Consider the following 24,005-nt stretch of genomic DNA (forward strand, 5'->3'; position numbering starts at 1 on the left):
ACTCCAACTTTATGCTCCCAGCTTGGCGCTGGGAATATACTCACAGTCCAGTAGTCAAACAAGGCTTGCAAAAAACGCAGCCAGACGTCACTTCACACTCACCAGGATGGCCATACTCGTTTAAAAGAAAGAAAATGAGTGCGGGAAACGATGTGGGGAAACTGGAACCCATGCTGATGAGAATATGAAACAACACCGCTGGGGCACCTGGGGGGCTCAGGTCATGATGGATCGAGCCCCGCATCAGGCTCCCTGCTCAGCGGGAAGCCTGCTTCTCCCTCTCCCACTCCCCCTGCTTATGTTCCCTCTCTCTTTGTGTCTCTCTCTGTCAAATAAAATCTTTTTTAAAAATAATATAAAATTTTTTAAATAAGCAAAACTTAAAAAGATGCTCCACATCCCTAGTCCCAGGGATATGCAAATTAAAGCTGTAACGAGTTGTGGCTCGCACCTGTCAGAACGGCTAGCATCTTTGGAACTGACGACACGAAGTGTCTAGGTCTATATGAAGCAACTGGAACGCTCACATACTGGTAGGAAGAATGCCAGATAATGCGGTCACTCTGTGTTCCCCCCTAAAGTTAAACACACACGTACCGTGTACTTCCCATGCAACACTGCAGTCCCACTCCTAGGGATTTACCCTAAAGAAATTAAAAGTTATGTCCACACGTTCCCTGTAAGGACACGGACGTTTCTAAAAGCTCTGTTCATAATTGCCAAAATCTGGTGATAACCCAACTTCCCTTTCACAAGAAAACGGGTAGACTGTCGTGGGTACGTGCAGGAACAGGGGTGTATCTCAAAAGCACTGCGGTAGGGGCGCCTGGGTGGCTCAGTGGGTTAAGCCTCTGCCTTCAGCTCGGGTCATGATCTCGGGGTCCTGGGATCAAGTCCTGAGTCGGACTCTCTGTTCAGCGGGGAGTCTGCTTCCCCCTCTCTCTCTGCCTGCCTCTCTGCCTACTTGTGATCTCTCTCTCTCTGTCAAATAAATAAAAATCTCTAAAAAAACAAAAACAAAAACAAAAACTACATTGAGCTATAAGCAGAAAAAGAAATCAATTTTACTCTATGTGTAGTTTTTAAATAATGGTCTTGAAAAATCTAACCAGAGCAGATGGCAAGTAAGGAAAAAATATCTGCAACATATAAAAAATATTTGCAAACAGTGTGACAAAGAATTCTATAATATATAAAGCGTTCCTACCAAAAAAGAGACTGTCAGGTTGGATTTTTTGTTGTTGTTTATATGCTGTTCACAAGACACACACTTGAAATATAATGATACAGTAGGTTAAAAGCAAAAGGATGGAAAAAGATATACTATCCAAACATTAATTTTTTTTAAAGATTTTATTTATTTATTTGAGAGAGAGAGACAGTGAGAGAGAGCATGAGCGAGGAAAAGGTCAGAGGGAGAAGCAGACTCCCCATGGAGCTGGGAGCCCGATGTGGGATTCGATCCTGGGACTCCAGGATCATGACCTGAGCCGAAGTCAGTCGTCCAACCAACTGAGCCACCCAGGCATCCCCAAACATTAATTTTTTTAACATTAATTTTTTAAGCTGGTTTGGCCATATTTAGATTGGATTCCTTCGATTAATATCAAAGGAGTCTAAAGAACTGTGAAAAAGGGGCACCTGGGTGGCTCAGTGGGTTAGGGCCTCTGCCTTCGGCTCAGGTCATGATCCCAGGGTTCTGGGATCGAGCCCCACATCGGGCTCTCTGCTCAGCGGGGAGCCTGCTTCCCTTCCTCTCTCTCTGCCTACCTGTGATCTCTCTCTGTCAAATAAATAAATAAAATCTTAAAAAAAAAACTGTCAAAAGAAAAAAAAACTGAAAATGATTAAGGATAAAGAGCATTTGCATAGTAATAAAACAGCTGACTAACCACCAGATTTTAACCGTCTAGTCTAATCATGTGTGCCCCTACCGGCGCCTGGGAGGCACAGTCGGTTAAGCGACCGACTCCTGGTTTACCTCAGGGTCATGAGATCGAGCCCCACAACCAGCTCTGCACCCCAACACGGGCACTGGGCTCTGCTTCCCCACATCAGGCTCCACACTGAGCACAGAGTCTGCTTACGGCTTCTCTCTCCCTCTCCCCCTGTGCCCCCACTTCAAATAAATAAATCTTGGGGAAAAAAATGTGTACACACCTAAAAACGTTGTTTTGAAATACGTGAAGTGAAAACTAGAACTGAAAGGAAAAATCGACATTACATCCACTTTCCAGCCATGTGAAGCAGAACCTTTGAATGGGTCCTGCCGCCTAGTCAAGGCCTCAGCTGACTGGGGACCCCGGCCAGTCTCTTGACTGCAAGTTCGGGAGAGACCCAGAGCCAGAACCTTCTAGATCAGCCACTCCTGAATTCCAGGCCCCAAGAAACTGGGAGAGAGATGTGTTTATTATAATTTTGAGCCACTAAACTCTAGAGTCATTTGTTTCACAGCTGCAGACAGTTGACAGAGCCAGCACAAAACCCGTCTGGTTCTTTGACCTCGACTTGAGCTGAGAACTTAAAGCCCCAAGCTAAACCTTTTCCTCTGGGTTTTCCTTTTTTTTTTTTTTTTTAAAGATTTTATTTATTTATTTGACAGAGAGAGAGATCACAAGCAGGCAGAGAGGCAGGCAGAGAGAGAGGAGGAAGCAGGCTCCCTGCTGAGCAGAGAGCCCGATGCGGGGCTCGATCCCAGGACCCCGAGATCATGACCTGAGCCGAAGGCAGCGGCTTAACCACTGAGCCACCCAGGCACCCCAGTCCTCTGGGTTTTCCTTACCCATTTGTTTCCACAGCAGGTTGGGTTATCTAACTGGGTTATCTAATTCATTGGGTAATTAGATTATCTCTTCTCTGGCGGGTCTCTCTCTGCCAGCAGATACCAGAATCCCATTTAAATTGGCAAGATGCTCTGAGTTCAAGGTCGAAAATCTAACCAAGTGCATTTCACAGTCCCACCTGTGAAGGTCCGTTTCTCTTTCCTGCGGGCTTCCTTCTAACTTCTGACAACGGGAAGCACCAAAGGGCCCCTGGAAAAAGGACCAAGAGGAGAAAGACGTTCCTTCCGGTCTTCCAGGGGTGTCTGTATTTCTCCAACAACAGCAACCACTTGGCTTCTGTCCCCATCCACGTGCAGAATGCACAGCCCAAGCTGCCCGGGGCTCTCTCTTCAGGGTCCAGCGCCAGCTGCAGGACCCACCACCTCTACCGTAGTCTGGGCACCCATCAAGGGCATCCTTTCCGTAGGGTTCTGAACACCACTCAGAGCTCTTAGCCCTGGTAAATTACAAGTTTTGGTTTCCCTAATTGTCACTGGCCCCTGATGGCTACAGTACTGGGTACCAGGAGAGGGGGCTGGAGTATTTGCTGGATACATTAATGAATAAAATAATGTGTGATTGAGGGGCACCTGGGTGGCTCAGTGGGTTAAGCCTCTGCCTTCAGCTCAGGTCATGATCCCAGGACCGTGGGATCGAGCCCCGTGTCGGGCTCTCTGCTCAACAGGGAGTCTGCTTCCCCCCCACCCTCTCTCTCTGCCTACTTGTGATCTCTCTCTCTGTGTCAAATAAGTAAATAAAATCTTTTTAAAAAAATAAATAATAATGTGTAATTGAACTTGCAAGATTTGGAGGACCCTCAGCTGCCATCTTACCTTCAGGCTGGAGAGCTGAATCACTCCTTCAGTAATTACATTCAGTAATTACATCATTCAACTTTCAGTCTCCGCCATCCTTAACCTCCGGCCACTCCATCAAACAACCCGTCAACCCCCTTCTGCTTCCACTTCTTAGGACTGGACATGGAACTGAGGCTCAGACTTCACCGCCCTCTGTGTGAGTAAGAAATTCAACAGATTCAGAGGTTTATTAGATTCAACAGAAATTCAACAGATTCAGAGGTTTATTTCAACAGATTCAGAGGTAAGGCCAGGAAAAAAGCGCCAGGGACCCTTTCCTGAATTAAAAAAAGAATCTTATTTATATTTCTTAAATACACCAAAAGTATACAGGCATTAAATTAACCATCATTACAAGGGCAACAAATTAGTAAATAACTAGAATGCCGGCTTTTGGGGGTTACTGAATAGAGTTCACAGAATACAGCAAAAAAACCCTGAAGTCTGCTTGTCTTATAAGACTCCTTTGAGGGGCGCCTGGGTGGCTCCGTCGTTAAGCATCTGCCTTGGGCTCAGGTCATGATCCTAGCAACCTGGGATGGAGCCCTGCATCGGACGCCCAAACCTGCAGGAACCCTACTTTTCCCTCTCCCACTCCCCCGATTCTGTTCCCTCTCTTGCAGTATCTCTCTCTGTCAAATAAATAAATAAAATATTTTTTAAAAAAAAAAAGACTCAAATAAATAGATAAAATTAAAAAAAAAAGACTCATTCGAACAAATTATACAAAATCCTACATTCACGTACTCTCCGTAGTAGTACAGAAATGGCATTAGCACAGAAATGACACTTCTGTGAATGCTCTCAAGTTACCGCTCTATCAGAAACCACTTCATAGGGGCGCCTGGGTGGCTCAGTGGGTTAAAGCCTCTGCCTTCGGCTCAGGTCATGATCTCAGGGTCCTGGGATCGAGTCCCGCATCGGGCTCTCTGCTCAGCAGGGAGCCTGCTTCCTCCTCTCTCTCTGCCTGCCTCTCTGCCTACTTGTGATCTCTCTCTGTCAAATAAATAAATAAAATCTTTAAAAAAAAAAAAAAAAAGAAACCACTTCATAATACTCAGTGTCTGCATTTGTGCAGCTGAAAGGCAACAGCACACATTCTATACTAAGATTTTGTTTCAGGATTTTTTATTTTGAAGATGTGATTCGAAAGAAAGAGAGAGAATGAGCAGGGTGGGGAGCAGGCTCCCCCGCTGAGCAGGGAGCCCGATGCGGGGCTCGATCTTAGAACTCCACGACCATGACCTGAGCCGAAGCCAGTCACTTAACCCACTGAACCACCCAGGAGCCCTGAAGTCTTTTTATTTTAATATTTTATTTATTTGAGAGAGAGACAGAGGTAGAAAGCACAAGCAGGGGAGGGACAGAGGGAGAAGGAGAAGCAGATCCCTCACTGAGTGCGGAGCCCCACATGGGGCTCGATTCCAGGACCCTGATATCATGACCTGAGCCAAAGCCGGACTAAGTCACTCAGGTGCCCCCGAAGACAATCTTTTAAATGGACAAAACTCGGGGCGCCTGGGTGGCTCAGTGGGTTAAAGCCTCTGCCTGCATCTCAGGTCATGATCTCAGGGTCCCAGGGTCCTGGTCATCGGGCTCTCTGCTCAGCAGGGAGCCTGCTTCCTCCTCTCTCTCTGCCTGCCTCCCTGCCTGCTTGTGATCTCTGTCTGTCAAATAAATAAATAAAGTCTTTTTTTTTTTTTAAAGATTTTATTTATTTATTTGACAGACAGAGATCACAAGTAGGCAGAGAGGCAGGCAGAGAGAGAGAGAGAAGGAAGCAGGCTCTCCACGGAGCAGATAGCCCGATGCGGGGCTCGATCCCAGGACCCTGGGATCATGACCTGAGCCGAAGGCAGAGGCTTTAACCCACTGAGCCACCCAGGCGCCCCTAAATAAATAAAGTCTTAAAAAAAAAAAAAAAAAGAAGAAGAAGAAGTCTTTGTGGCCACGATTACTTCAAAACGCCACTGCATTCAGATAATCTGACATATCATGCTTTAGCAATGACGGAAGTGTGATTTTTGACACACGGCGATTTTATAAAAGTTAGGCAAATCTAAAATGCTAAAAAATGGGAACAACTGTTCCTCTGTGGAAGCTTAGAGCACAGCGAGGTGTAAGTAATGGTTTTCAAGGGACATAATCAGCCTGTGATAACAGCATTCTACGTCGGAGAGACTTTTTGGAAGCACAAATCTAAAGAGGGTAATTCCTTCTCCAAATGACACAATTTTGCCAAATGCATACGATCCTGTTGGTTCTTTGTAATACAGTAAAACTAGGCTGCAATTGTTGGACTTCTGTATCACCTCAGTGACCGTTTCAACTACAAAAACAACCGTTTAAGCGTAAAATCAAATCACTGTCTTTCCGGCAGTTTATTGCAGAGCCGGTTGTTTTATACAAATTACTATGATTTTTAAATTTACGCAATTTCCTTCTTTCAGATTTCATTACACCTTTTTAACTGCTGAGCTTACAGAGCCCGGCAGTTACATAGCTATAAAATGTGCTGATTCCTGCCCAGGTTGGCCCAAACCACTCATGAAAGGCTTTAAACTTTTACTTTAAGAACCTCAAACTTGGGGGCGCCTGGGTGGCTCAGTGGATTAAGCCACTGCCTTCGGCTCAGGTCATGATCTCAGGGTCCTGGGATCGAGCCCCGCATCGGGCTCTTTGCTCAGCAGGGAGCCTGCTTCTCTCTCTCTCTGCCTCTCTGCCTACTTGTGATCTCCCTCTCTGTCAAATAAATAAATAAAATCTTTAAAAAAAAAAAAAAAAGAACCTCAAACTTGCCAATAACAAATTAACTTTTTCAAATCTTGGTAAGACTTCCATAAATAGGGGAACCCTCAAAATACAGATGATCACGTATGTAATTTTTTTTTTTTTTTTGAACCAACATAATCTATTCCAATTCAGATATCATTGGCTTGGGTGCCTGGGTGGCTCAGTGGGTTAAAGCCTCTGCCTTCGGCTCAGGTCGTGATCCCAGGGTCCCGGGATCGAGTCCCACATCGGGCTCTCTGCTCAGCAGGGAGCCTGCTTCCTCCTCTCTCTCTGCCAGCCTCTCTGCCTACTTGAGATGTCTATCAAATAAATACAATATTTTTAAAAATTTTAGTTTTTAATTTTATGTGTAAGCAATCCCTGCCCCTAACATGGGGCTCGAACTCACAACCCCGAGACCAAGGTCGCTTACTCCACCCACTGAGCCAGCCAGGGCCCCCTGGTGTTTTTTTTAAACTGATGATGTGATGAATTAGGTTAGTATTTTTTCAATGTTAAAAGCCTTGCATTCTTAAAAAAAAAAAAAAAAAACTTGCATTCTTGGAACAGCCTAGTTTTGCTCTAATGTCCTCATTTTTATGCATGCAGTTGGATTCTGTTGGTGGAGATTTTTTTACTATGCCCATAATTCAGAAGAAGATGGTCCTCTGCCTTTGTCCTGTGGTCTTAGCTTTGTTTTGCATTGAGCTTATACTGACCTCATAGAATCCATGTGTACGGTTCCTTTTCCTTTTATCTTTCTATTTTCTGGAAGCATTTGTATTATGCTTCTGTGTAATACCTCCAACATTTAAAGAAGTCATCCCTAAAGCTGTTGTGTTGTCATTTTCGGAAGACTTAAAATACCGTTCAAGAAGAAGGCAGTGAACTAGAAACAGTTCCTCCCTTTAAAGTGTATTTTCGGGGCGCCTGGGTGGCTCAGTGGGTTAAAGCCTCTGCCTTCGGCTCAGGTCATGATCCCAGCGTCCTGGGATCGAGCCCTGCATCAGGCTCTCTGCTCAGAGAGCCTGCTCCCCCGCCCCTCTGCCTACTTTGTGATTTCTGTCTGTCAAATAAATAAATGAAATCTTTAAAAAAATAAACTCTTAGGGCATCTGGGTGGCTCGGTCAATTCAGCGTCTGTCTTGCAGTTCTGAAAAACCAAAATCAGTATCTCTTTTTTGATATTCTCTGCGTGATGAGTGACATTCCTACTTCCTTTCATTCTTTAAACACGTGTTCCTTTGGTTCTTTGAACACAGTTGTAAAGCCGACTTAAAATCTTTGTCTACTAAGTCTAGCATCTGGACCCCCCTCTGACGGTTCCTGGCCTTTCTCCTGGGTTCGGGCTACTCTCCTGTTTCTCTGCGTGTCCCGCACACCGGAGTCCTTGTATCAGCCCCGCTGTGTGTTAGCTGTGTGACCTAGAGCAAGTTACTTGACCTCTCTGAGCCTTGTTTTTCCCAAATGCGAGCTAGAATGTCCTCTGTGGGACAGATTCAATGAGATCTGTCTCGGGGCGCCTGGGTGGCTCAGTCCGCTGAGCGTGTGACTCTGGATTATATGCTAGAGGCTTCCGTATTCCCCTGTGGCTATCTTGTGCCCTAGATCTCCTTCTCAAAATTGCGGCGAGTCATTTGCTTGCCCCAAACGGCGCTGCAGCCTTAGGTGGCCATGACATTGGCCTTCCCCTATTTGCTTGCCGCGAATAGATATTATTTTCAACACTGCCTCTCACCATGAGTTGTTTCTGCAGAGCTCCAAATCAGGTCAGCCCCTCCAGCGGAAGTGAGGCTGCCAGTTTTCATGGCCACCGTGTCCTGGCCTTTGGGGGCGGGGGTGGGTGGGAAACGGGAGTCACCTGGAGATAAAAAGTCACAGATGCCACCGTTATGAATGAGACTCTCGAGAGTTTTTGTCGAATAAATGCCTTCCAAATTGCTGTCTGCCTTTGTTAACTTCCAGGATCCCGAAATGATTGCTTTTGATAATTTTGCCAGTTTTTCCCACTGCTTTTTTGAGGGTCACCTGCCCTCCTTGTTCCTCATTCCTTTCTTACGATACTCCAAACAGAAGTTTCTTCTTCCTCAACTACGCAGTTAACAATTCTTTCAGAAAGGGTCTGTGGGAGAGAAAATCTTTTTTTATACATTTTGGTCTTCTGCATATTTCTACTGCAGAAATCTACACGCACCATCTTTCACCGTGTTCAGGATTCACAGTGTTTCCTCGTTTCTCGAGAAATCAGGTCCCAACCGTTGCAGAAAAGTCTTTAGTCATTCCATCTTCAGATGTTACCTCTGCCTCGTTCTGCGGATCATACTCTTTCTGGAAATTCTATTAGACGTTGAATATTCGGATCCCGCTGTCTGCGTCTCCTAACGTCCTTTTCATATTTCTTTCATCATTTCAGCTTTCTACAGTCCTTGAAATCTTATCACAGCTCACCTATCCTCTCTTCCGCAGGATGTGATCTGTGATCTGCTTCAACGTCTACACTTTTCATTGTTAGAAACTCTGGCTCTTTGTCAAATGGGGGGGTGTTTATGATGTTTGTTTTCTTAGGGTTTGGGTTTCCTATTTGATGTCCATAATCAACATCAACATATTGAATTTTATGCTCCCTTTCCTGTTGTGTAATCTCAAGATTGGGGCAGGGTGGGGGGCGCCTGGGTGGCTCAGTGGGTTAAAGCCTCTGCCTTCACCTCAGGTCATGATTCCCAGAGTCCTGGGATTGAGTCCCGCATCCGGCTCTCTGCTCCGCAGGGAGCCTGCTTCCCCCTCTCTCTCTGCCTGCCTCTCTACCTACTTGTGATCTCTGTCCGTCAAATAAATAAATAAAATCTTTAAAAAAAAAAAAAAAGATTGGGGCAGGAGCTCTGATTGTCCTAATTGTTGTGCCTCTGAGTCACATGTGGAAAATTATCCCCTCAAGGCTCTGATATTTCTTTTTAAAAAAATTTTTATTTAGGACGCCTGGGTGGCTCAGTGGGTTAAGCCGCTGCCTTCAGCTCAGGTGGGATCGAGTCCCACATCGGGCTCTCTGCTCAGCAGGGAGCCTGCTTCCTCCTCTCTCTCTCTGCCTGCCTCTCTGCCTACTTGTGATCTCTCTCTGTCAAATAAATAATAAAATCTTTTAAAAAAATGTTTAAAAAAATTTTTTTTATTGAAAGTCAATTAATAACATATAGTGTATTATTCATTTTGGAGGTAGAGGTCAGTGACTGGCCAGTTGCAAACGCCGCCCAGGGCTGATCGCATCACGTGACCTCCTCAGGGCCCACCCCTCCAACCACCTCCCCTTCCGCAACCCTCGGTTTGTTTCCTAGAGCTGAGAGTCTCTCACAATTTTCTCCCTCTCTGATTTGGTTTTTTTTTAATCTTTTTTTTTTTATTATTTTTAAAAAAGATTTTACTTACTGATTTGACACACAGAGATTGCAAGTAGGCAGAGATGCAGGCGGGTGGTGGGGGGAGGAAGCAGGCCCCCTGCTGAGCAGAGAGCCTGAGGCGGGGCTCGATTCCAGGATCCTGAGATCGTGACCTGAGCCGAAGGCAGAGGCTTTAATCCACTAAGCCACCCAGACGCCCCTGATTTCGTATTATTTTAATGCTCAACCAACTGAACCACCCAGGAGCCCCTACAATTTCCATTTTAAGTGGGTCCAAGCTGCCATAGCCAAAAAAAGCCCCTATACTTACATACATGTGTATTTATGTATGTGATGCATGTATCTGTACACACACACACACACACACAAATGAGCATCCTGTACTTTTTTCCTAGCAACCCTAGTGCAGGCAGGGTCTCCTCTCTGGGCTCTCCTGGTTATTAACTTTCACGGACCCCTAAGGCAATCACATTATCAACCCGTGGGCCATCATATACCGTGCTTCGGCCCCTCTTTTGTTCCTAGACTCCTGGGATTTTTCAAAATTTCATGAAACCTTTCAAAGAGTTTCACTAGCAGAGTTCTCTGGTTATCTGAGCCTGCCAAATCAGAGACATATGGGGAGGATTTTCGGGAGAACAAGCTTCGTAGCCCCTCTTGGCCTGCCAGAATTCTGATACAGCCTGCTAGGGAATACGCCAAAATCTGGGGGGAGCTGGAGCCAGAAATAGGGTGGAGGGGGGGCATCGTTCCTGTGTAACTTGAAAGCAACACACAAGATTCTGGATTCAATTCCCAGCGTCTCAGATCTTTGTATCCCCAACGCCCAGTGCAGTTTACTGGCCCCCAGGAAATACTGGATGAGTGTGTGTTGAATGAACGAAGGCCCGACACTTGGGCCGACACCTTGCGGCCGGCATAAGGCCCGTGGTGCAGGTCTGATCTGATACGCCATCAAACCAGGTAGTGCCTGACTGCCCAGCACATAGTAACTGCTCAGTAAAAGGCCATTTTCCCTTCCCCTAAAACAGGAAGAAGGGGCTCCCCACGGCCCTATGGGCTGGGCAGGCTCAGGCCAGCCGCATCCCAGGGTGTGGACAGCCGGCATTCCAGCCTTGGTCCCAGACTCTGACCATCTCGATGGAGCTCAAGTGGGAACCGTGTGGGCTGGCCTAGATTCCATTCTGTGGATTTGGACCCGCAAGTGCCTGAAGAATGGGTCAGTCTGCCGGGAGGACCGGAGGCCCCGGCGCTGCCCCAGGGACCTCTATTAGGCCCCACCTGTTTATCTGTTGAGGGTGTGGCACAGATTGAGAAAGATTAGGAACATCTAGAAGGACTGTCAGAAGGCCAGGGCCTCTTGTGCACCTTAAAGGCCTGGCTGTCCTTCTCCGCGCCCTCCGCCCCCATCTGGTCCCCAGCCGCTCAGGCTCTTTCCGGATCCTCCGATCCTCATACTCCCCCTGAGGGCTCCTCCTCTGGGAGGGCCACTCTCCCCTCGGCCTCAGGCTCCCTCTCCAGGTCTCCAGCCAGGACACCACTTCTTCCCCTTTCTGACCTCCTCCTGTGATTCCACCTCCGGAGTATCCTCCCCACCCATCCGGGGCCCACGCAGACATGAGGACCCGCGGACTCCACCCTCCCCTTCCCGAATCTGCTTAGTCACTGAGTCTCCTGGCTGGAGGCCGCCGCCTCGGGATGCCTCTGCCGACAGGCCTCCCCATCACCACCTGAGGTCGGCCCCAGCACCCGCCTCCCCTGGACTGTCACACCTCCTCACTCCCCCAGGGATGGTGTCCCCAGAACCTGACCACGTGGCTTCAATCTGGCTTTGTCTGCTTCCAATAGGGTTTTGCTTTTTTTTTTTTTTAAAGATTTTATTCATTTATTTGACTCAGAGAGAGATCACAAGTAGGCAGAGAGGCGGTGGGGCGGGGGAGAAGCAGGCTCCCTGCCGGGCAGAGAGCCTGATGCGGGGCTCGATCCCAGGACCCTGAGATCATGACCTGGGCTGAAGGCCGAGGCTTAACCCACTGAGCCACCCAGGTGCCCCTTGCTTCTGCTTTTAAAAATGAGCCGCTACAAACTAGATGATTCTCATACAAAGAATCCCAGATGCTCTCGAGAAGTTCTCTGGACCCACGTGCATTTTGCCCCCTTGGAGGGACGATCGGAGCTCCCCAAGGGGCAGCTGTTCCCTACCAAGGGGACTCCTATCTCCCCTGATGGTCCCAGACCCCACCCAGGCTGCCTGGCCCCTCAATGAGACCAAGGCTCCGTCCTCCAGCCCATCAGCACCCTCACTGCTCCCACTGACATGCCGGGCCGTGCCATGGCTTCCAGGCCCCTGCAGACAAAATCAGCCTCCTGAACCTGGCACTCAAGGCCCTTCCTCATTCCATCCAGGCCCCCTCTCTGGCCTCACCCCAGTACTTCCGAAACCTTCCCAGATCCCAGAAATCCCAAGCCCTCCTCGGTGTCCCCGGGCCATTCTGATTATCACCTGGGCTTTTGGTTCTCCTTAGTTTACAAACGACCACACGCCACAGGGAATACACTCAGGGAATTGGAACGCTGTCTCAGGCTCCCTGCTCAGTGGGGAGCCCGCCCGCTCCTCCTGCTGCACTCTCTGTCAAATAAATAAATAAAATCTTTAAAATACACACACACAAAAAACAAAAAAACATAACTCTGGGGCACCTGGCTGGCTCATTCTGTAGAGCATGTGACTCTTGATCTTGGGGTTGTAAGTTTGAGCCCCATGTTGGGTGTGGAGATTACTTAAAAAAAATAAAAATAAAATCTTGGGGCACCTGGGTGGCTCAGTGGGTTAAAGCCTCTGCCTTCGGCTCAGGTCATGGTCTCCGGGTCCTGAGATGGAGCCCCCGCATCGGGCTCTCTGCTCAGCCAGGGAGCCTGCTCCCCCGCCCCTGCCTGCCTCTCCGCCTACTTGCCGTCTCTATCTGTTAAATAAATTTAAAAAATCTTTAAAAAAATAAAATAAATAAAATAAAATCTTAAAAAAACAAAACTACAATCCCATTATCAGACTCGAGAGAATTAACGGTAACTCCCAGTATTCTCTGTATCTAGTCCTAGTTAAAGTTTCCCCAGTTGTCTCAGAAAAGTAGTTTATGGCTGTTTTGTCTTGTTGGTCATGGAAGGAGCCAGTCAAAGCTTGGGGGCTACTTTGCCTGCTGGGTCTTTTCCATTCTCTGTTACTCTGAAACACGGCCCCCACCAATCTTTTTCTCCCTTTTTCTAAAGATTTTATTTACTTATTTGTCGGACAGAGAGAGAGGGAGAGCACAAGCAGGGGGAGAAGCAGGCTCCCAACTGGGCAAGAAGCCCAATGCAGAGCTCCATCCCAGGACCCTGGGATCGTGACCTGAACCGAAGGCAGATGCTTAACTACTGAGCAACCCAGGCGCGCCCCCGCCACCCCTGCCAGTATTCTTGATTCCTATTCCATGTCTGTTGGAATACCTCCAGTGACGGGGATCTCACTACCTCACATGGCAGCACCTCCAGGGTCAGACAGCTGTGGTCACTGTCCAGTCGTTAAGACCCTCTTGTATCTTTCCGCTATTACGCAAGTCTGGTCCTCTCAGGATACCTCTCTGCAGCCAGGGGAGCTTCCCCGCTCCTGGCTGAAAGTCCCCAGGTCTTGCTCCTTTTACATAGAGGACGAGGTCTCCAGAACTCTCACCGCACTGGGAATGAGCAGCATTTTTTTTTTTTTTAAAGATTTTATTTATTTATTTGACAGAGATCAGAAGCAGGCAGAGACACAGGCAGAGAGGAGGCAGAGAGGAGGAAGCAGGCCCCCTGCCGAGCAGAGAGCCTATGTGGGGCTCGATCCCAGGACCCTGAGACCATGACCCGAGCCGAAGGCAGAGGATCAACCCACTGAGCCACCCAGGCGCCCCCAATGAGCAGCATTTTATTTCTCTCCCTCTAACGCTGCACTGCTCCCGGCTGATACAGCTCTCTGCCCGGAAGCACGCACTTGCCTTGACTCGGCCTTCATTTAAGTCCAGCTTTTGTGGTTTCTAGCGATGGAAACCAACTCAGACTGGCTTCAGAGAAACGCAGCAAAGCACAGATCAAATCCAGTGGCTCACCAAGCTGTTCCCACCGAGCAACCCCAGGGAGGGTTTGCCTCCCTGCAAAAGGGCATCGTCACAAGGAATGCGACCGATTGACCTGCTGGCTCGCATGCACGCCAATCCAGACGGATCGCTGTCCCCAGGTAGCTGAGTACCATGCCTGCCCAGGCGTGGATCCTATGTCCTCGCTGACGGGGAGTGGCTGGGTGCGGGCATGAGAAACCACAATGCTGGCATCTGCCTTCCCGCCTCCCAGAACCACTCTCCAGGTGCGCGCAAGTTCCACCTCAGCCCGGTCTAGAGCCACGCGTCGTGCAATGCTACCAGGTTTTTAGAAAATTCATTTCTTCAGCACGCAGGAGAGGCCCACCCATTGCCTGCGCTCTGGGGGGGTGGATGGGATAGAAATGAACCCCATGGGGCCCTAAGTCTGGATGACCCACAGCACAGCTGGGGAGGCGGCCATGCTGAGAGACCGTGATGAGGAAATCAGGGCTGTGAGGGGCTCCCTGGAGGAGGCGGCATGTGCAGGGAGCCTAGAAAAGGTGTAGGTGGGTGTCTGGTGGGCACGTGGGAGCAACAGGGACAAAGAGGGAGAAGCGTTCTGGGAAGCGGGAACAGCACAGGCAAAGGCACAGAGGTGAGCAAGGACTTGGGAGTGGAGGACTTAGTAGGGGGCACAGGCTGGGGATGGGGTGGCTCGGGAAGGCAGGACCCTATGGCAACTTCCAACCAGCACGGTGACACCTGTGGCCCCAGGATCGCCAAGCTCCCTGGCTTCTACAACACAACTGGCCATCCAGCACCTGGGCCAGGGGACTCAGGAAGTCCAGTGTCTTCCCCGCAAGGGCCAAGGGCCGCTGAGGTCTCTGGGGAGGGCTTCCAGTTAGCAAGAATCGCACCTCAGATAAACCTCTCTGGTGGCGACAAGGTCACGGCACGGAGCTCGGGGGAGGGGCTCCACCCCGACCTCGGCCCCATCGCCCCTCGCCTGACTTGCTGCTTCAGTTGCTCTCTCCGTGGAACCTCCCCACTGTCTGGTACCCCTCAGGACCCGCCCCTCAACAGCCTGCCACCTCTCCCTTCCCTCTGGCCTCCACTCTAGAAAAACAAATGTAGGATAAAAACCCCGTTTGGCGGTGCTCGGAGCGGGGCAGCTTCTGCACAAGCCTGCCCAGTTCTGCATGTACCACCCCTCCGCTCGCTCTTCTCTGAGCCAGTCCCAAGAGGAACAAAAGCAAAAGTCACCCCCACGCCCCTGGATATGGAAACGGTCCGCCTTTCAAGTAATCGTCCAACACCGACTTGTTGAGGAGCGGACGGTGTTCCCGGCACGGCCTTTTCCACTCGGCTCTCCATTGGGTCAGCGCTGCACGGCTGTTGGAGGGACCCGGCAAGAGCATCAGTGTCCTTCCCACGCCTGGCGCCCAGAAACGTGCTGCCCTCGAATCGAAATCTTCTTTGATCAGACAGTCCGAATATTCTTGGAAAGGCGAAGTTGGCCTTGATTTCCAAGCTGAGGGCTTCTGCGGGGCCCCCCCTCTCCCACCTGCCTCCCCGGGGTCCTTGCCCTCCCCAGGGAGCTGGGTCTCCCTGACACCTTGCTAAATAAGGGAGTCGCATTTCCAAAGGTAGGCCAGAGGAGGTGGCAGGATCCCAGCCCAAAACACCTGCCCTGAGCCGTGTCACTTCTGTGCAGGGAGGTGGTAGGAATGGAGGCTACTGTCTGTGATGCCCGTGATGCCCGGGGACCAGGCTCCAGCTCCAGCCCTGCGCCTTTGATTTCAAAGCTTGGGGTGGTGGGTGGGGGGTTTACAGTGGTACTGTGGTCCATTCTTCTGTTAGGGGCTCACAGACCCCCATTAAGGCTCCATTATTCTCACTTTTACTGCCCCGCAGCCTTGTCCGCAGGTGGCCGTGGTTTGCCCAAGCTTAAGTGCCTTCCTGTGCCCAGAGAGCCTGCAGAGAATGGACAAGATCAGCCCCGGGCTCCAGGCACTTGCTGTCCATTGACAGGTCAAAAGAAATCCTGAGGGGCGCCTGGGTGGCTCAGTGGGTTAAAGCCTCTGCCTGCAGCTCAGGTCATGATCCCAGGGTCCTGGGATCAAGCCGCACATGCACATCTGGCTCTCTGCTCAGCAGGGAGCCTGCTTCCCCCTCTCTCTCTGCCTGCCTCTCTGCCTACTTGTGATCTCTGTCTGTCAAATAAATAAATACAATCTTTAAAAAAACAAAAACCAAAAACAAAAGCAAAAAAAAAAAAAAAATCCTCAGGTCCTTCTAGAAGGAAGGGTGTTCCTGGCGTTGAGGGACAGCAGTTGCCCTGGGGAAGGGGAAGAGGGCGGCCTGGAACCCAGGGTGTGGGGGAGACAACCTTGCTGTCTACTCAGGGATGAGGCGTGAATTTTGTCCACTGTGCACATAAAATGTCCTCCCATGAACGTTTTATGTACTTGAGCATGTACAGATCTACACACACACTTGCCTATCAGAAGAGTATGAGAGTCCAGAGAGCTTGGGGAGTACAGAAATTTGAGATCGTTTTGAAAGAGAATGGGGGACTGGAAGGGCCTCTTCAGCCAGAGCAGCCCCACCCGGTTGAACTGCTGTTTCTTGCTGTAAAGCTTAAATTGACCTTGCCACCCACCTCCCAGGGGAACTTATTTAAAAGCAAGTCCGGGAAAGCAGTCCCAAGTAACAAAGTCCAAGTACAAGGGTGGGTCAGGCCAGGTGGAAGTATTCAATGGGGGGGGGGGATACTGTCTCCTAGCTACCAAGGAGTATGGCCCCTGCCCTTTGGGAGCCTTTTGGCGCCAATCCTAACCAAGGTGTGATAGGCTGGTTCAAATGTCTACTAGGGTAAATTGTAATTCAGTTGGTCGCCTAGCATCACTGTGGAGTTTCCTGTGTGTGTTACAATCTCATTGGCCACCTGTGCGTGGCCGGGCCCAACCACACGGCCTTTGCTCTATAAAAGTTAGTCTGGGTGGGGGGGGCAGCTGGGTAGCTCAGTGGGTTAAGCCGCTGCCTTCAGCTCAGGTCGTGATTTCAGGGTCCTGGGATCGAGTCCTGAAGTGGACTCTCTGCTCAGCGGGGAGCCTGCTTCCCTCTCTCTCTCTCTCTGCCTACTTGTGATCTTTCTCTGTCAAATAAATAAATAAATAATCTTAAAAAAAAAAAAAAGTTTGGGAAGCAGGGAGGGGTTGTCCTCTCTGGAGGGGCGCCCCCAACCGTTATGTTTGACGGGTCGGTCTGATTCCTGATGCTTGGCACGAAATAAAGCTTTGCTTGACCTTCGCTTTGTATCAGTCTCGCTCCTTTAATCATGGACCCATTATTGGGGTACCCAATTTGGGGGACCCAACAGGGACACCTGGGTGGCTCAGTCAGTTGAGCGTCTGCCTTCAGCTCAGGTCATGATCCCAGGGTCCTGGGATGGAGCCCACATCGGGCTCTCTGCTCAGCGGGGAGCCTGCTTCTTCCTGTCCCTCTGCTGCTCCCCCTTCTTGTGCTCTCTCAAAAAAATAAATCTTAAGAATGAAAATGTGCCCATTGAGAAAGTCGGGGAGGGGGGTGGTGGTGACAGAGGGACAGCTAGGAAGGAGGAATGGCAGAGGTACAGACACACAGGCTGGGGAAAGCGGGATGTGTCTATGGGATCCTGAGCCCTGTAAGGCTGTCACTGAGGCCCTCTGGGGAGCTCAAGCCCTTTGGGTGGGCAGCCTTGGCAGGGGAGGAGCCCTCCAGGGAAAGCCTGAGGGTCAGAAAGGGCTTAGGACAGAAGGGGTAGGGGGCGGTGAAGAAAGCAAGCCAAGGCTTCAAGGGACAAAAGGGTTCCCATTGGGGACCTGACTGTCACTTAAGGAAACTGCCCTCAACAGATAAACAGGTGGGGCCTAATAGAGGTCCCTGGGGCACCCCCTCAGGCCTGTCCTCCAGGCACACTGACCCATTCTTCAGGCACTTGCTCGTCCAAATCCACAGCATGGAATCTAGGCCAACCCACACGATTCCCACTTGAGCTCCGTCAAGATGGTCAGAGCCGGGACCAAGGCTGGAATGCAGGCTGTCCACACCCTGGGATTCATCTGGCCTGAGCCTGCCCAGCCCCTGGGCCCATGGGGAGCACCTCTTTCCTTCCCAAGAATATGCTGCCCGGTACGGGAGCCACTAGCTACCTGTCACTACTTAGACTTCAGTGTCCATTAATGAAAATTAAATACCAGTTCCACAACCACATTATTCGGACACAGCCACAAGCGCTCCGTGAAGACCCCCTCAGGTGTTTCTGATTTTGCATACCAAAGCGACCTGGAATTTTTCTCATCACCGACTCCTTGAAATGGTCAACGAGACAGAAACTATTTCAAATGCACAGCTGCAATGGCATAAAAGAAAGAGAAATCTCCAGATGCTGGAAACAAGAGGGCCCTGTCCCCAGCAGCTGACAGCTAATGAGCTCATCCTGCTTCTGCCCTGTGCTGAGGAAAGGGTGGGCGGCAGGGGCTGGGCCATAGAGCCCAGGTGGGGATAGGAGACAGCCCTGGGACACACCCAAGACCAGAGGGGGTCCCGAGACCTCTGAGAAGTGAACAGGGGACCTTGAGAAAATGTGCCCATCTACAGGGAGGTGACAAGCACGCTTTGTCTGTTTCACCCCGAGAATCCACAACTCCCAGCCCAGCATCATGTGGTTGGAGATGTCAATGTACCAGACTCAGACGGTCCAGAAAGTCCCAGGCCAAACACTGACATAAATACTGGGCCTAGTCTGGTGATACTCCCAGGGCATAAGCGAAGGAAGCCATGCTCCATTCTATCCAGGCCACAACACATTTTATTGGAGGCAAGGATCATTAAGAACCAGTTACCCTGGGGCGCCTGCGTGGATCAGTGGGTTAGGCCACTGCCTTCGGCTCCGGTCATGATCTCAGGGTCCTGGGATCGAGCCCCGCATCGGGCTCTCTGCTCAGCGGGGAGCCTGCTTCCCTCTCTCTCTCTCTCTGCCTGCCTCTCTGCCTACCTGTGATCTCTCTCTGTCAAATAAATAAATAAAATCTTTAAAGAAAAATAGCTAAACTCAAAACTAGCAAGCTGGGAGACATGTCTGCAGAAAGATTTTCTATGCCCAGAATGCACAGAGAGCTAAAATGAGGGGAAGTTAGAAGGCATCAAAGAGAGAATAACAGAAGTGAACACAGCTCTAGGAGGATCCTCCAAGGAGAAAGAACGAACAGGGGAAGGGCAAGGTTTAAAGACTAACAAAGTCTACATGTTCAAAACTAACAAAAGGTATTTTAAAGATTTTTAAGATTCAAGAAGTGAAAACCCTACCCATGCTTAGAAATGGTAAGTCTTCATTTAGAAACCATTACAGTGAATGCACAGAACAAAAGCAAAAACGGAAAAAAATAAGTTTAAAGCTACCAGAGGGGGTCAAAATGTTGATTATCTGACCATAATGATAAGGGAGCAGAAGGCAAGCGGAGGACAGCTAACACCCCAAAACCACCTCCAGCCCCCCCACTCCCTGCACCCCAGACTCCTGGATGTGAGATATATGTGACATTCCTCCAGGAAACTCACAACCGTCTTTTTCTAAGCCATTTGAGAGAGAAAGCGAACACAAAACAGGGGAGAGGCAAAGTGAGAGGGAGAAGCTGACTTCCTGTTTAGGTGGGGCTCCATCCCAGGACCTGGAGATCGTGACCTTGACCTAAGCCAAGGCAGAACCATCTTGAGCTACCCAGCCGCCCCTCCAGGCTGTCTTAATGTTAATGCTTTGCCAGAGGGGAAAACAACCTTAGCTTGACAATAGCAAGGCCTCCAGTAGCCTGAGGGTTTCCTTTAGCAGATGAAAGGCCTTGGGGCACCTCCCTTTTTCCTTACCTCCCCTCCCCAAACTCCCAAGTGGGTATGATCAGCTATTCCTCATAACCCCTGTGCAGCTCTTTCCTGCCCAAGGGTCTTGACTCTGTGCCTTAAATAAAATGACCTTTTTGCACCACAGACAGTTCTAGATTTTGTTCTCGGCCATGGGCATGGGACCTCACCAACATTCCAAAACTACATCAGGAAGACCAACAGCAGAGGGGCACCTTCTGGCTGGCTCAGACAGAGGAGTGGGCAACTCCTGATCACAGGGTCTGAGTTTGAGCTAACTTAAAACATAAAGAGTTCTAGGGCCCTTCTCTTGTTTGGGATTAACATTAGGCTTTGTGGAATCAAAAATGCATCCTGGGTGGCTCAGTGGGTTAAAGCCTCTGCCTTTGGCTCAGGTCATGATCCCGGGGTCCTGGGATCAAGCCCCGCATCTGGCTCTCCGCTCAGCGGGGAGCCTGCTTCCCCCTCTCTGCCTGCCTCTCTGCCTACTTGTGATCTCTGTCTGTCAAATAGATAAAAATCTTTTTAAAAAATGCGTGCTGGGTACTGCATGACAACCTCTAAAATAGTTGAAATAGAATTATAAGAAAGGTTGGAGGAAGGAATAAAAGATATTGACCAACTTAATACAAGGACATAAATAATTTAAATACATCAGTCATCACAATAAATGGAAACGGACTAACTTGCCAATTCTCGGGTATAGTGATTATATCTATTAGTAATATGTAACCATCGGCTACTTGCAAGAGTCTCACCTAAAAATACAAAGATTCAGAAAAGCTAAATGTAAGGAGATGAGGGGAAAACAGGGCAAAAGAAAGCTGGTATGCAGGTGTGTCTGACACATTGGTATGGACATATTCAAGCTGACTGTAAGGCAAAAACAGAACAAAACAAAACACTAGTAGGAAAAAGGAGGGTCATGATTTGATGTTAAAAGGATCAGACGACCAAGATGATAAAAGAATTTAAACTTGGATGCCCACAATAACAGTCTCCAAATAAGTACTGCAAAAACTTACAGACTTACTTAGGAAAATAAATTTGGCAAATCCACAATCACAGGTAAAGACATTAAAATACCCCCTCACCAGCTGAGAGCTAGGTCAAGCAGACAAAAATCAGTGTCGATGAAGATTTAAAGGACCTTCACAGGGGCGCCTGGCCGGCTCAGCAGGAAGAGCGTGGGATCCTTGATCTCAGGATCTTGGGTTTGAGCCTGATATTGAGTGTAAAGATTACTCACAAAACAAAATAAAATAAAAAATATTGAGGCACCTGGGTGTCTCAGTTAAGCTTCTGATTTCGGCTCAGTTCATAATCTCTGGGTCTTAGGACAGAGCCTGGCCACTGGGCGTGCAGGGGGGTGGTCTGCATTCAGAAGGGGGTCTGCTGCTCCTTTTCACCCTCCCACTGCTTATGCTCTCAATTCCCCTCCCCCTCTCTCTAATAAATAAAATATTAAAAAATCTTAAAAAAAAAAAGAAAAGAAAAAGAAATAAACTACCCTTATAGAGCTCCAAATGTGATAATTAAAGAATACATATGGACTCTTTTCAAAAACTGACCACATACTAAGTCAGAAACAAAAGTCTTAATAAATACCCCAAAACTGGGCGCCTGGGTGGCTCAGTGGGTTAGGCCACTGCCTTTGGCTCGGGTCATGATTTCAGGGTCCTGGGATCGAGCCCCACATCGGGCTCTCTGCTCGGCGGGGAGCCTGCTTCCTCTCTCTCTCTCTCTCTCTGCCTGCCTCTCTGTCTACTTGTGATCTCTGTCAAATAAATAAATAAAATCTTTAAAAATAAATAAATAAATACCCCAAAATTACCATCATGCATATCATATTCTCTGGCTATATTACAATATAGTGAAAAATCAGTGAGACAAAACATAAGCAAATCCCCAGGCATTCAAAACTTGAAAATACACTTCTCAGTATTTACTAGTCAAAGAAGAAAGGAAAATACCATATAACAAAACTGGGCGGATATGGCTACTGGAATACTTAGGGCAAAATTTATAACCTTAAATGCGCATGTTAGAAATAAAGACCAAAAGTCAGTGAGCTGGGCAGTCAACTCAGGAAGTGGGGGGCGGGGGGGATGACAAAACAAAAATCCCAAAAAAGAATAAAAGAAACAATAAAATCGAGAACAAAGAAAAGAGCGGTCTCCAACGCAAAACTGTTTCTTTTAAAACCCTAATAAATCCTCAGGCGAAAGACATAAAAGGAGACAGTGCAGAAATAAAAACTATGGGGAGGAAATAGGATGTTGTACTATGAACCAATTCAGGATGGTAAATTTTAAATCTTACATGGAATAGGTAATATGTCTTTTTTTTTCATTTAATCAAGCCAACTTATAGTACATCATTAGTTTCAGATGGATTAGGCAATATGCCTTAAAAATGTAACTTACCGGGTGCCTGGGTGGCTCAGTGGGTTAAGCCTCTGCCTTCAGCTCAGGTCATGATCCCGGGGACCAGGGATGGAGCCCCGGGGCTCTCTGCTCAGCAAGGAGCCTGCTTCCCTTCCTCTCTCTGTCTGCCTCTCTGCCTGCTTGTGATCTCTGTCAAATAAATAAATAAAATCTTTTTAAAAAAATAAATAAAAAATAAAACAGACATAAATTGGACAAGATTAAAATTTAAAAATTTTATGCTTCAGATTGACACCATTAAAAAAAATAAAAATAAATTAAAAAAAAAACCACCCATAGAATAGGAGAATTCCGCAAACCCTATGTCTGATAAAAGTCTTGTATCTAGACTATATAAAATACTCTCACAATTCAATAATAATAAGATAAACAACCCAATTTAAAAATGGGCAAAGGACCTGAAAACATATTTCTCTAAATAAGATCTATATACAGCTAATAAGCACATGCAAATATGTTCGCAGCCATCAGCGAAATGCACATTGAAACCCAACAAGATAGCATTTCGGATTCATGAGATGGTTATAACCAAAAACGCAGTTAACAACCAGTGTCGAAGAGGCCGGGGAGACACAGGACCCCTTACACGCTGCTGGTGGGAACATAAGATAGCGCAGCCCCTTAGGAAAACAGTCTGGAAATTCCTCAAAAAGTTAAACACAGGGGCGCCTGCGTGGCTTAGTGGGTTAAAGCCTCTGTCTTCGGGGCATCGGGCTCTCTGCTCAGCAGGGAGCCTGCTTCCTCCTCCTCTCTCTCTGCCTGTCTCTCTGCCTACTTGTGATCTCTGCCTGTCAAATAAATAAATAAAATATTAAAAAAAAAAAAGTTAAACACAGAATTCCCCAAGTGTCTAGCGTTTCCACTTCTAGGTGCATATCCACAAGAAGGGAAAGTGTGTCCACACAAAGATGTGTACACAAATGCTCACACATTGTTTCTAAGTGACCAAAAATGGAAACAACTCCCATGTGCATCAGCTGAGGAACAGAGAAATTAAACAGGGTCCACTTAGACAATGAGATTTTTATTCGGCAATAAAAAGAAAAAGACACTGATAACACGCCACAGGTTGGAGGAACCCTGAAAACATCATGCTGAGTGACAGAAGGCACGTCCCACAGGACCACGTATTCTAGGACTCCTTTTACACGGAATGTCCAAAGGGCGCAAACCTGTAAAGATAAAAGGTAGACTGGTTGGGTCCCAGCTCTGGGGAGCAGGTGAGGATTTGGAAATTAAGACTAAGGGGAGCACTGCCCATTCTTTCAGGTAATGAAAATGTTCTGGGGCACCTGGGTGGCTGGGTGGGTTAAGTGTCTTACTTTTTTTTTAAGTTTTTTTTTTTTTGACAGAGATCACAAGTAGGCAGAGAGGCAGGCAGAGAGAGAGGAGGAAGCAGGGTCCCCGCTGAGCAGAGAGCTCAATGCCAGGCTGGATCCCATGACCCTGGGATCATGACTTGAGCCAAAGGCAGAGGCTTTAACCCACTGAGCCACCCAGGCGCCCCTAAGTGTCCTACTCTTGATCTCAGTTCAGGTCTGGATCTCAGGATCCAGAGTTCAAGCCCCGTGTTGGGCTCCACATTGGCTGTGGAGCAAGAAAAGGTATTGGGCGTCTGCCTTCGGCTCAGGTCATGATCTCAGGGTCCTGGGATCGAGTCCCACATCGGGCTCTCTGCTCAGCAGGGGGCCTGCTTCCCTTCCTCTCTCCTACTGTGATCTCT

At 48.5% G+C, this 24,005-nt stretch overlaps 1 long non-coding RNA gene across 1 annotated transcript; it reads right to left on the bottom strand.

The window, feature by feature from the left end:
• Positions 1-1,785: 1,785 nt before the first annotated feature.
• On the bottom strand, positions 1,786-22,300 carry LOC116580524. Its single transcript, XR_004281684.1, has 4 exons — positions 22,262-22,300; positions 3,656-3,832; positions 2,751-3,032; positions 1,786-2,548 (listed from the first exon to the last, which is right to left on the bottom strand). It is a non-coding gene; the product is annotated as an uncharacterized LOC116580524 (long non-coding RNA).
• Between the last annotated feature and the right edge of the window lie 1,705 nt (positions 22,301-24,005).

This window comes from Mustela erminea, chromosome 20 (assembly GCF_009829155.1).
Source record: "Mustela erminea isolate mMusErm1 chromosome 20, mMusErm1.Pri, whole genome shotgun sequence".
NCBI lineage: Eukaryota > Metazoa > Chordata > Mammalia > Carnivora > Mustelidae > Mustela > Mustela erminea.